The sequence below is a fragment of the Hyperolius riggenbachi genome, chromosome 3, assembly GCF_040937935.1.
Source record: "Hyperolius riggenbachi isolate aHypRig1 chromosome 3, aHypRig1.pri, whole genome shotgun sequence".
Classification (NCBI taxonomy): domain Eukaryota; kingdom Metazoa; phylum Chordata; class Amphibia; order Anura; family Hyperoliidae; genus Hyperolius; species Hyperolius riggenbachi.
Genome location: NC_090648.1, coordinates 373808937 through 373821347, shown reverse-complemented (window position 1 = coordinate 373821347; position 12411 = coordinate 373808937). Strand labels below are relative to the sequence as shown.

General features: G+C 40.8%; 1 non-coding gene across 1 annotated transcript; it reads right to left on the bottom strand.

Annotated features, from left to right (window-relative positions):
• Nucleotides 1-11300: 11300 nt before the first annotated feature.
• On the bottom strand, nt 11301-11407 carry LOC137564847 (U6 spliceosomal RNA). Its single transcript, XR_011030911.1, has one exon. It is a non-coding gene; the product is annotated as a U6 spliceosomal RNA (small nuclear RNA).
• Nucleotides 11408-12411: the final 1004 nt, after the last annotated feature.

Sequence of the window (12411 nt, the reverse complement as noted above, 5' to 3'; positions counted from 1 at the left end):
GTGGCGACACCCCCTTGAGTGTCAGTCACCCAGGGTGCCACGCCCCCCTGTGCCCAATGATAGGGACACCACTGTATCTATGTCCTCTGTGACTACAGGCAAGCCACAATCATGATCAGGTGCAGTCCCGTGCACGATACTAATGCTATCTGCTGCAGCACTAATTGATGAAAGGGAATATGTGTTCCCTGAGTCAATTAGAATAATTTTCTCCCTAATAGTTTCCATTAAAAATAGTTTTATTTTATCAGTTAAAATTGAAAAGTACACACTGTTGCAAAAAGCCACCTTTATTTCAGAATCAAATGTCACCATACACTGTGACAGGAACAAAATGTACGTTTTTTTTTTAATCTACAGTAGCGCTTTTATTTTTAAACTGTAATTGGTTAAAATTGAGAAATGTATTTCATTTTTCTTTCTGTTTTTCCATTAAAATGCATAGAAAATAAAAATTACCACTGAATGAGTCTAGTTTGTCTTGAAAAAAAGATATGCATATGACATTTGGCTGTCATAAGTAGGGATAAAGTTATTGTTCATTAAATAGGGACATAGCTAAAATGGCAAAACTGTTCTGGTCCTTAAGGAGGAAACAAGGTTTGGATGCAAAGTGGTTATAGTCTGTTTATCTTTCTGACATATTTTGTAGGCAGGTTGAGTAAATCTTCTGTTGGACATACTTTATGGGTAAGATAAGAAGACTTCCACCATGTTTTTTGGGTGGGTTTTGTTTAAAAGTGCTTTTCTTAAAAGGTACCTGAAGTGAGAGGTATATGGAGGCTAACATTTTTATTTTTATATCTTGTCAGATTAGCTGCATGCTTTTGTATCGTTTAACATAAAATAAATGTCAGCCTCTATATCCCTCTCACTTAAGAAAAACTTCCCACAGTCTTGCTGGCACCTCACAGCTCAGCGGCCATATAAAAGCCCCCTATGAAAAATTGCACTTAAATGGCGATGAGGTGGTGAATTGGGCACCCCATACTAGAAGATTTGCTGGTAGTTCAGCAATGGATTGGCTAAAGCCCCATCTACACGATACGATTCTTTATATGATTCAATTACGATTCGATTAAATCCAACATGTCCGATCGGGATTCGATTCAATTCGATTTGCCATTGTTTTGCAACGGCAAATCAAATTGAATCGAATCCCGATCGGACATGTCAGATTTAATCGGATCGTACATAGAATCGTAATCGAATCGTATAGTGTAGATGGGGCTTTTAACAATAGTTGAACAGACAGTGGTTAATGAGTAGTTACTTTGAATGCTGAAGGGAAGGGGGGGAAGGGGGTATTAAGCATTAGAAAGGGAGGTTACAGTTAGGAATTAGGGTTAGTGTGAGAAAAGGATATTGGGAAAATGTGCTGTAAATGTATTTTCTTCCTATGCTGCTGTCACTTGCAAAAGCTAGTAGAAATCTGATAGATTTTGGACTAGGCCATCTCCTCATGGGGAAATTTCTTTATTTTCTTTTTCTTTTTAAAAGCTCTTCCCAAAAAGGACTTTTGCAATGGTAAAAAGCCAGTCTCCTCCTGTACACACTATTCTGGCAATTGCCAGAGTGTGCCATTGCCATCCAGGGAATGCTTTTGAAAAAAAAGGAGTTGCTGAGAATCCCCCAAGAGGAGATGGATTAGTCCAAAATCTGTCAGATCGGTCACATTTTACTGTCTGCTGTAAGTGACAGCAATGTAGAAAAACATTTCTGGGAGAAATGTACAACTATTACACATGCATTTTAAATGTTACAAATGTTTGTAATAGTGGTCCTTTAAGTGTATTTGTGTATATGTTTTTGCCCAAACAAAAGCTATGGTACTCTTGCTAAACTGTCCCCAGCTACATGGGTAAAGCAAAAGCTTTCCTAAACATCATCTGTACAGAAGGGAAACTAAAAAGGATAAAGCCAAACAGATCGTATATCTGCCAGCTGAGTATAAGCTTGTGTTGGCATTTATCCTGGTGGGCAGAGGATGCACATAACTTGGAACAATTTATGGAATGGTTAGACCAGGGGTCTCAAACTCGCGGCCCGCGGGCCATTTGCGGCCCGCGATACAATATTTTGTGGCCCCAGGGCCCCAGAGCTTGTAGGGGCCCCCAGTGGCTACAAGAGGAAAAAAAAAATTTCAAATCGGCCTTATAGTTTTTGAGAAAATCGATTTTAAAGTTGCAAAGGAAAAAAATACACATTTAAAAACCCGCCGACTTTAATGGTTAATAGCAAATCCACCTTAAATGCTAGAAACCCTACATTTGCAGGATATGTTAAGGAGATCATTAGGAATAAGAGGAAAAAACAATTTTTCAAAAAGACCTTATAGTTCTTGAGAAAATCGATTTTAAAGTTTCGAAGGAAAATAGTATACTTTTAAATGCGGTAAATGTCACTTTTAGTAGCAAGCCTAACGGTAGTGTAATTTTACATGTATCAAAAGAAAGAGCAATACATTTCCTGACAGAGTTTCCAGGGGGTCCATACGCAGCCGCAGCGCTTTGGCCAGGGATCGCTATACAGCCGTAATATGGCTGTATGAAGATTCCGGGCATTTTTTCCTATTTTCCCAATTTTTTTTTTTTATGTTTAGAGTGGGCGGGCAGAGGCGGCGATCCGCCGCGATTGACGTCAGGAGGGGCAAAGCTGAAGCTGAAAGCTCTGCCCCTTCCAGGAAATGCCGGCGGATTGCCCCCGGGGCGATTTGGGGGCTCTGCAGCCCTCGTTTTGCGGCGGGGACACGTGAACTCCCTTATGCGGCCCAGCCTCATCCTGATTTTGCCTCCTGCGGCCCCCGGGTAAATTGAGTTTGAGACCCCTGGGTTAGACAGTATCACAGATGGGATTTTCAAATGTCTTACTGTAGTTAATGTGTTAAAGTGACATGTCGAATAAGTGAGTGAAAGTGCTGTAACATTGGATTATTTGACAGCCTCTCAGGTGCCATGAATGTTGCTGTTTTTACAGAAAGCTGTATTTATGTGACAGATAATTATACCAGACTGAACGATGGTCATATTTACCAAATGAAGAAAAATGAAAGAACAACTCTGTAAAGTACATCCAGAAGATGATTTGTTTTCAGGGTGGACTAATTGGCTAGCTAAGCTAAATCCAGTTATTTGGTTTCTGGGACAGATGGATGTTTTGGAGGTTTACTCCATATTTCTGTTAACATGAAATAATTGTAACAAAAAATGTTTGTTTCTTTTTTGGTGCATGTATTTGTTTTGTGTAACTAGGTGCCTTACCAGTGAAGACTTTGCCACTTTGTACTTTGGAAATATGATCTGTACTAATGATGTTAAGTCAGGGGGTGAAGTGAGGTGGAAATATTAAAGCTCAGAACAATAGTGTACTAATACAGATATTCGTAAACTGCTCCAAGCTCAATCTCCACAAGCCCACAAAAATTGCAACTCTCCTGCACGCTGTGTGCAGTAACAGCATATCGGGAACCATAAGAGGCGAGTGAAGGGGGCATGCCTAAGGATGGGCAGAAAGGAGGAGCTGCCACTTCTTTCCCGTCCATAATCGACATTCTGCTCAGTTGAATATTACTGGTGAGCGTAGCGGGGGCCACACGGGGGGTGCTGGAGTGTGAGGATGGTGCTGTGACAATGTCACAGCACCAAAGATTAAACAGAATTAAATTTTTGGTGAGGAAAACCCAGTTTATGAGTACTCTAAGAACATTAGTAAACTCCCTATACCATATACAAATAATCTGATATAAAAATGCACCACTATCATAGTCTTACATTGTTTACAGCAATTAACAGTGTATATTATTTTAGTGGTTTCTGGTGATTTTCAAGGCAGTAAAGTAGATCGATTGAGTGCTCCTAATAAATCATCAATTAAAAATAATTTAAAGAAATTTGTTAATCTTTGGGAGAAGTGATTTTTAGATCAATAACTAGCACACCATGCCATACAGGGCATTTCTATATAGCACTAAGCACACATAAGGTGGCCTCATGATATATTTATGCATTTGTCAAACTGATTATTATTATTTTGGATTTATATACTGCTAGCATCTTCCGTGATGCTTTGCGATGGGAATACATAGCATAGGCATTTACAAGGCAATGGTTTAAGGGCTAAACAAAATTTGACATATCAACGATGCATCCTACATGAAGATAAAAATATGTAACACATAAGGAGAAAGAACCTTGCCCAAGCAGGCTTACAGTCTAAGGCATAGAACAACAAGTAGAGGGAGCTGTGTACAAGGATGTGGTTGGTGGCTTTGTAAGATGTTATCGAAGCCTAAAGTCAACGCAAGGTGTAAAGACTTGGAGCGCAGTATCACAAATAAGTATTGGTAAGATGTTATGCTTGCCTGAAGAGATGAGTTTCCAGGTTCTGTCTAAAGATAGTCAGTTTGGGTGAGTGGCGAACACATTATGGAAGGGTATTCTAGAGGAGTGGAGAGATTCAAGAAAAATCTTTTTAATATGAGAATGGGAAGAGGTGAAGGAGAATGTTGCTGGTAGGGCACAGATTAGGTTCAGGGCGGTATCAAGAGACAAGTGTAGTTAAGTAGGCAGGGGTGAGACTGTATAGTGCTTTGTAGGTGAGAGTTAGGAGCTTGAATTGTATCCTATGTGTGATAGGCAACCAGTGGACTGACAGTGGGATAGCACTACAGAAGTGAGATGAAAAGTGGATGAGTTGTGCCACAGAGTTTATTATAGATTGGAGTGGAGTTAGACATTTAGCGGGCAGGCCATAGAGAATGGAGTTGCAGTCGTCAAAATGTAAGACATTTGTGGCATGCACAAGGAATTTTGTGGCACGTTGGTATATAGTGAGTCAATAATCCTTGTTTAACCCCCTTGGCGGTATGAAAAATACCGCCAGGGGGCAGCGCAGCAGTTTTTTTTAAATTATTTTTTTTTTAAATCATGTAGCGAGCCGAGGGCTCGCTACATGATAGCCGCTGCTCAGCGGCATCCCCCCAGCCCCGCCGATCGCCTCCGGCGATAGGCGATCAGGAAATCCCGTTCAAAGAACGGGATTTCCTGGAGGGCTTCCCCCGTCGCCATGGCGACGAGGCGGAATGACGTCACCGACGTCAGCGACGTCGGGACGTCATTGGGAGACCCGATCAACCCCTCGGCGCTGCCTGGCACTGATTGGCCAGGCAGCGCTCGGGGTCTGGGGGGGGGGGGGGCCGCGCGCCGCACCGGATAGCGGCGATCGGGCGCGCGGCGGCGGCGATCGGGGTGCTGGCGCAGCTAGCAAAGTGCTAGCTGCGTCCAGCAAAAAAAAAATTAAGTAAATCGGCCCAGCAGGGCCTGAGCGGCACCCTCCGGCGGCTTACCCCGTGTCACACACGGGGTTACCGCTAAGGAGGTTAATTAACTTTTTCTCCCAAGTTTTCTTCCATATGAGATTTTTATCTTAAAAAACAAAAAAACAAAACCTTTTCAGTACTAAAAAGGTAAAGAAGTAATATCAAACTTATGTTAAACAATTTCTTGTTTGGTGGGTGCTTTAAGGGTAGTTTATTGATAAGGTTTGAAAATATCAAGGAAGGTCCGATGTATGGTTTGAATGAGAGAGTTGTGTCAATTAGTACACCAAGGCAGCGGGCAGGAATCACGGATATTATTCATTTCAAAAGGTTTTTATTAATGAATATACTGTACATATAAACCATTTTAACGCACATAGACACCCATGCAGTTTTAAAATGTCTGCATGAAATGATCGGTATAATGTACAGTATGATCAACGTGGATAAATTTGCATCAATATTAATAGAACCATAACAAAAGGTACAAAGAATAAATGGTAGGTCACAGGTTTTATTGTACTGATGTCAACAGTGATAGTTATGCCAAACGGGGATGGAATCGTGATGGAAAAATAACAATTTAAGTTTTGTCAATTTTAATTTTCAGAAAGTGGGAGGACATGAAGATTGTAGATTGTAAGGGCAGGGCTCTCTCTTGTCTTTATTAGTTGTTCATTTTGTGTCTTGGAATTTGTTTTTATTCATTGTTACTCTTGTCACTGTAATTATTGTGTATACCAATTTTGTATTATGTACCAGTTTCTATAGTTAGTGTATACCATTGTCTGTATTATGTACTTCATGTTTATTACTTACTTTGTACATTGCCACAGGATATGTTAGCTCTTTATAAATCAATAATAGCAATAATAAGAGTAGGAGATGGGGTTTGGGTAGTCAGGGATGCGAGCGGTTAATATAGCTAGAGAGATAGATCTTGGCCTCATCAGCGCATAAATCAGAATGAAAGCCAAAGGAGCTGATAAGTTGCCCAAGGCCACAGGTGTAATTGGAGTAAAGGAAGGGTCCCAGGAACTGAGCCTTGGGAAAGGCATACAGAGAAGGATCGGGAGGATGTGATACCACTGTCTCAATGTGAAGTACCTTCATGAGAGATAAGAGGAAAACCAGGGGAGAGCAAGATCTTGGATGTCCAGAGAAGAGAGAATTTGCAAAAGCAGAGAATGGCCCAGTGTGTCAAAAATGGAGGAGATATCCAAAAGGATGAGAATGGAGTAGAAACCCTAAGCTTTAGTGGTGTCATCATGTCCTGTTTTTGAAACTTGCTTTAGTTTAGAGACATTGACCAGAATAGACAAACTTTAGCTATTTTTTTTTGGATGAACTAATGAAGACCGAATTGGCTGTACAGGTAGTCTGCCACATACGAACGCCCGACTTACGAATGACCTGCCGATACGAACAGCATGGATTCTCTGTTTACATGGGAACACGTAAAAAACATTTTTTCAAATTGGACTTGTAGTTTTTGAGAAAATAGATTTTTAAAAAATCAAAGGAAAAAATGGCTTTTAAACTTGTATAAACAGGTAGAAAGGGCAGAGGTGACACAGAGGGGGGCACTGGAGGCACAGGGGGGCACAGAGGAGGTACAGGGGACAGAAATGGCACAATGTTCCGACTTAAGAACAGATTCAGGTTAAGAACGAACCTACAGTCCCTATCTCATTCGTTAACCGAGGACTACCTGTATATATTTTGACAGCAGTGAGGGACTTCATTCAGTATAGAAATTGAGGCTAGATTACACCTCAAACCTCAGCCTTGACTAGAACTGGTTCTGGCTTCCTATGCCTGAAGGTCATCATTCTGTGTGCTTGACAACTGTGTGTACCTTAAAGGGAACCTGTAGCAAGAAGTATATGGAGCCTGCCATATTTATTTCCTTTTAAACAATACCAGTTGCCTGGCAGCCCCGTTGACCTATTTGTCTGCACGAATGTCTGAATCACTCCAGAAACAAGCATGCAGCTAATCTTGTCAGATTTAGCAAATATCAGACACCTAATCTGCTGCATGCTTGTTTATGGTTTCTGGCTAAAATTAAAAGGAGCATAGGATTAGCAGGCTAGCCAGGCAACTGACATTGCTTAAAAGTCAATAAATAAAGACAAACATTTTCTCCTGGAGGACTCAAAGCGCCAGAGCTGCAGCCACCAGGACACGCTCTATAGGCAGTAGCAGTGATAGGGAGACTTGCCTAAGGTCTCCTACTGAATAGGTGCTGGCTTACTGAACAGGCAGAGCCGAGGTTCAAACCCTGGTCTCCCGTGTCAGAGGCAGAGGCCTTAACCATTACACCATCCAGCCACTAGACAGCCTCCATATCCCTCTAACTTCAGTTGTCCTTTAATGCTGGTGTCTTCAGTCCTGAATGATCAACTCTCATGTGTACTTGTGCACTAAGTAATATTTTACTTTCTGCCTAAATCTGAAGCTAGGAAGTTCTTTATCTAAGCCTGTAGTTTACTCTGTTTTGGTTATGAAGCAGCCAGCGGTTATCTTCTGTTTAAGACTCTAGTTAAATGTTTTCTTATGTCTGCTTTACAGTTTTGTAACATTTCTTATCCTAAAAAGCTAATAACCATTCGACAGTCCAATGTTTTGTAATTTCCTCCATACATTCCTGGGTGTTACATTTTCAACTTATCTCTATATTTTTTCCCAAAAGCAGGGCTATAAAGTCTGTTTTGTTTCCACATCATATCTATAACATTTTAGAGGATAAGATGCAAGAACCAAAGTGGCATTTTTTTCAGAAAAACTACTGACATAAAAACAGCATAATAACAACCAACAACAAATGTTGGTTTGGGTAATACCTTTAATGACTAACTGCACATCACTGAAAAGAAAGAGAAAACTTTGCAATTTCCCACTGAGAGATTTCAGAGCCGAACAACTGTCAACCTATCACTTTATTACTGGCCTGCAAGAAAACAGAGTAGTGCGGTAATGTGTGTCCAGTGTGATATCCCGACCATTTGGGGACTGTGCATCACACGTGACAATTACTGGTTCAGGATAAGCATCCTGAAGCCTGAATATGTTCTAATCTTGTGGGATCATCTACCGACCTGCAGTAGCAATGGAAACATTTTACAGACATTTTAGCTGCTAAATGCAAAATAAAGTGTTTTTTTCCTCCTCACATCTATCAGTACAGATGTTCTTATTGTATTGGTATAGACATTCTTTTCATATAACCCAAAGGACCTCATTTATTAAATTCCAAACAATACAACTACGAGGCTTCACTTAGCATTACTGTCTTCTTTTAATGTTGTGTGTTTAAAATACCCCACGTGGCATTTTATATTAATTTGTATTACTATAAGTACAGGATACTATAAATTACAATACAGTTCATAATATATCAGGACTAATTGCTCAAAATGATCCTGGGTACGTCACCCATTTCCAAAACCACAATTTACAACATTTTGAATAAAAAAGACTGGCAAAGGGAAAATAATTTAAGTTCATGTGACAATATTATGATAATTGTATACCAAATATACATGCAATGATTCACCATAGTATTGTGGGTATACATATCACACTAATATAGAAGATACATATGTATAGGTTTGAGACTAATGGTTAGTCAAGTGATCATATTAATTTATCATTCTTTCAATACCATATACTGTATATACTCGTGTATAAGCCGACGCATATAAGCGACCCCCGACTACCTAAACACCCAGGAAAAATGGACTCATGTATAAGCCGAGAGTAGGAAATGCAGCGAGAGCCTGTTCAGCTAATGTACTGCTAATTAGAGAGGGCAGTTCTATTTCATCCTACTATGTAACCTTTGGCCTTAATAGCATAATAGTAAAGCCCCCAGTGCAGCAACCAATCCCAGTTAAGTATTCATCTGTCAAACAAGAAGGAAGCGGAGCACCATCCAAATGGCTTTATTTCCATGCGGGTTGCATCAAAGTGGCATATAAACATTCAAACATAGCAACCCGTGTGGAAATAAAGCCATGTGAATGGGGCCCAGCTTCCTTTTTCTTTGACAGGGCAGCATGGTGTGATACAGCTGAGGTGTGACATCCTTGTGCCCTTGCGCTATGCGCAGAGCGCTGTTTGCTGCCAGATTTGAATAAACCATACCTTCGATATGGCCTCTGTGTCCCCCATCGGGATATGCAGAGCAGTTCGCGTGTCTCACTTGCGGAGCCGTTCTGCCTAGATGCCTTTATAGTGTCTCCCTCTTCCTCGCCGTTGTTTGCAAAATGTGCTGACCTCTTTGTCCCCCCCGGTATATGCAGTGTGCTGTGTGCTTCTTATGCTTACACGTCCACACTGCCAAGACTCCAAAGTCAGCTGCAATCTAATTGCTATGCTCCCCAATGGCTGCAGTTTACATTTTCCCAGTGAAATTTGTATTTGTCTCCGCCCACTTTTTGGTTATGGGGATAAAAAGTATCCTATATGTTATTCCAGGTAATATACTATGGCCTTGATTCACAAAAGCATGCTAACTTAGTTAGCACGCCTAACAGCTTTGGGCATGCTAACTGCAGTGCTAACTAGTTAGCATGCTCAGCTTTTACTCATCGCGTGCAAAGTTTAGCGTCGTGCGGTGCGCCCATAATGTCGCACCGGGTGCGCCCGAAACATCGCATGGTGCAACAATGCAGGCGTGCTAAGGGCCTTTTCACAGGCGTGCTAACACTTAGCACGCTTTTGTGAATTGAGCCCTATGTGTGTGCCAAATTTCATTCAAATCTGTCCAGCCATTATTGATTCACAAACATCCAAACTTTAGCATTTATAATATTAAATTAGTGAGATATATATATATAGTATACTAGTATAAAGCAGTCCGCCCATTAAAAAGCGGGCACTAGTTCAGACTCTACCCCCCACAATACACACCCATACGCGGCCCGCTTGCTCGTTCCCCACCACTGTCTGAAGTATATGCACACAGGGAGCTGCTTGCTTGGCAGTTGGAAAAAGCTGTTATTTCCCACAATGCAATGAGAACCTCTGTGAACCACACACAGCAAACTGTCAGATCCGGCCCTGTGTCCTAACTGCCCTGGCTGCGCACATGCTCAGTACAAAAAAGCCAGGGACACACAACCATTCAGTTGATGGCGCAGGGACACTTGCATTTTATTGTATAGGACTAGTAGACCTAGACCTAAGCTCATTTAAAAACAGGCTCTAAGTCAGTGTTTCTGGGCACGCGCGCCCGCCACCTGCCGTGCGCAACCGCTACTCACCCGCCACACATCCGGCCGCCTGCTCACATGCCGCACACCCAGCCGCTCGCTCACATGCTGCCCGCTCGGCTCCCTGGCCCTGTCCCAGTCCTCCTGTCTCTGTGAGGCTGGGCCCGTGTGTGTGTGTGTGTGTGTTTTATCATAAATATATTATTTCTTCTAAACATAGTTAAATAATTATGTTTGAATCCAGTTTTGCAGGAAGCAAAAAGAAAAAATAAATTGTTTTCTTTTCCTTGATACTCCTACATATGCTCTCACTGGCACTGCAGTGTATTGTTATGCTAAATTTGGTGTACTGAATCTATTCATTAGTTGCAAACAATTAAGAATGACATACAAATAATGATTGTTATATTGTTATTATAATCATTATAATAATGATGTCTTTATATCATTTTCTTTCAACTGTCAAATGAAAACAGAACAAATTAATATTTCCTGAAAATTAAATGTGCCTAACAAAAAGTAAGATTACTGGAACATTAATGAAGCATACAATAACACCTCCAAAAGTGACATAAAAGTAAAGTTTGAAATCTATTTATGTACATCTGCACATCCAGCCATAGCGGTGATCAGCCAAATGGCAAACTTACAAATGAGCATTTGGTGATACAAGGATTTGAGAACCTGCAAATCCTGATGCCAGTTCAAGAACCGCTCACCATGGCAAATCATCTTCCTTAATAGCTACTTCCTTTTTTTATAAAAAAAATATGGAACGCTTCAGGATCTTGTGTGTCATCCTTGTGCAGGGGCCATGCTACTCTCTTCTGTATCGTTTCAATTTTAGTATGTGTCCTGCCGAAGTGAGGACAAGCTACCTCCTTCTTTAATCATCTCTTTAAATGCACAAGTTATGGTGCTTTCAGTCTACTATTTGGCCACCCTCTCCTCCCAGCGGCAGTATACGATTTGCATTCCATGTTCCATACACCTGTAGAGAATGTGGTTGACTTTATAAAATTAGATTACAACACAATGTATTCATTTTTAAAAGTTTTTTTTTTTTGTGGCCCTGTCCATGGTGCTGGAGTTGGAGCAAGTTAAGTTGTAAAAGGTCTGCAATATTATTCTAGAATTATCTTTAGCCCCCAGGGTTTAAGGGTTGTTTTCTTTACTGCTACTTAGATTTGTCTTGCCCAAGCATTCCAGAGAGAGGGGCGGATATGATGAAAACAATGGAGACTTTGATACATTTAAACATTAAACGGTTAAAGAAAAAAAGAGGCGTACTGCTGCCCAAGGGAGAGATGCATGATGGAGAAGGGGTCCTTTCATGAATGCTAAACATGGAAGAGGGGGCAACACATGGAATAGGAAAGCAGTTTGCTGCACATGGAAGGGGAGTTAAAGAAATATGGCTTAGGGTTGGAAAAAAAAAATAAAGTAAATTAGGTCTAGGCTGATTACTCAAGCCCACATGAATACTAACTTGGCAATAACTGATTTTTTTGATTATTGGGGATCTTGTAAATTAATTCATTGAAAAAGTTAGAAATGTGTATCAAAATTAAAACCGTATGCCGCGCCAAGCAGAAAGAGTCAATATTACATAGATCCATGAGTTTGCTGCAAATCAGTGAGTGAGAAGTATTTTGAGGTTACCATATTACTTTAATTTAATATCAATTTTAGCTCCCTTCCGGGTTATAGCCTGACTAGATTTGAGGAATGCTTCTTATGTCAGGTACTGTTTCCATCATAGTTTGCATGCTGAGCTTTGACTTAAGCTACTGGGGCTGTGATTGGGGGTTCTTTGTATATATTGTGTATAGCATTGTATATATTGTATAGCACCTTCTGAGGAAGCCTGTTAGG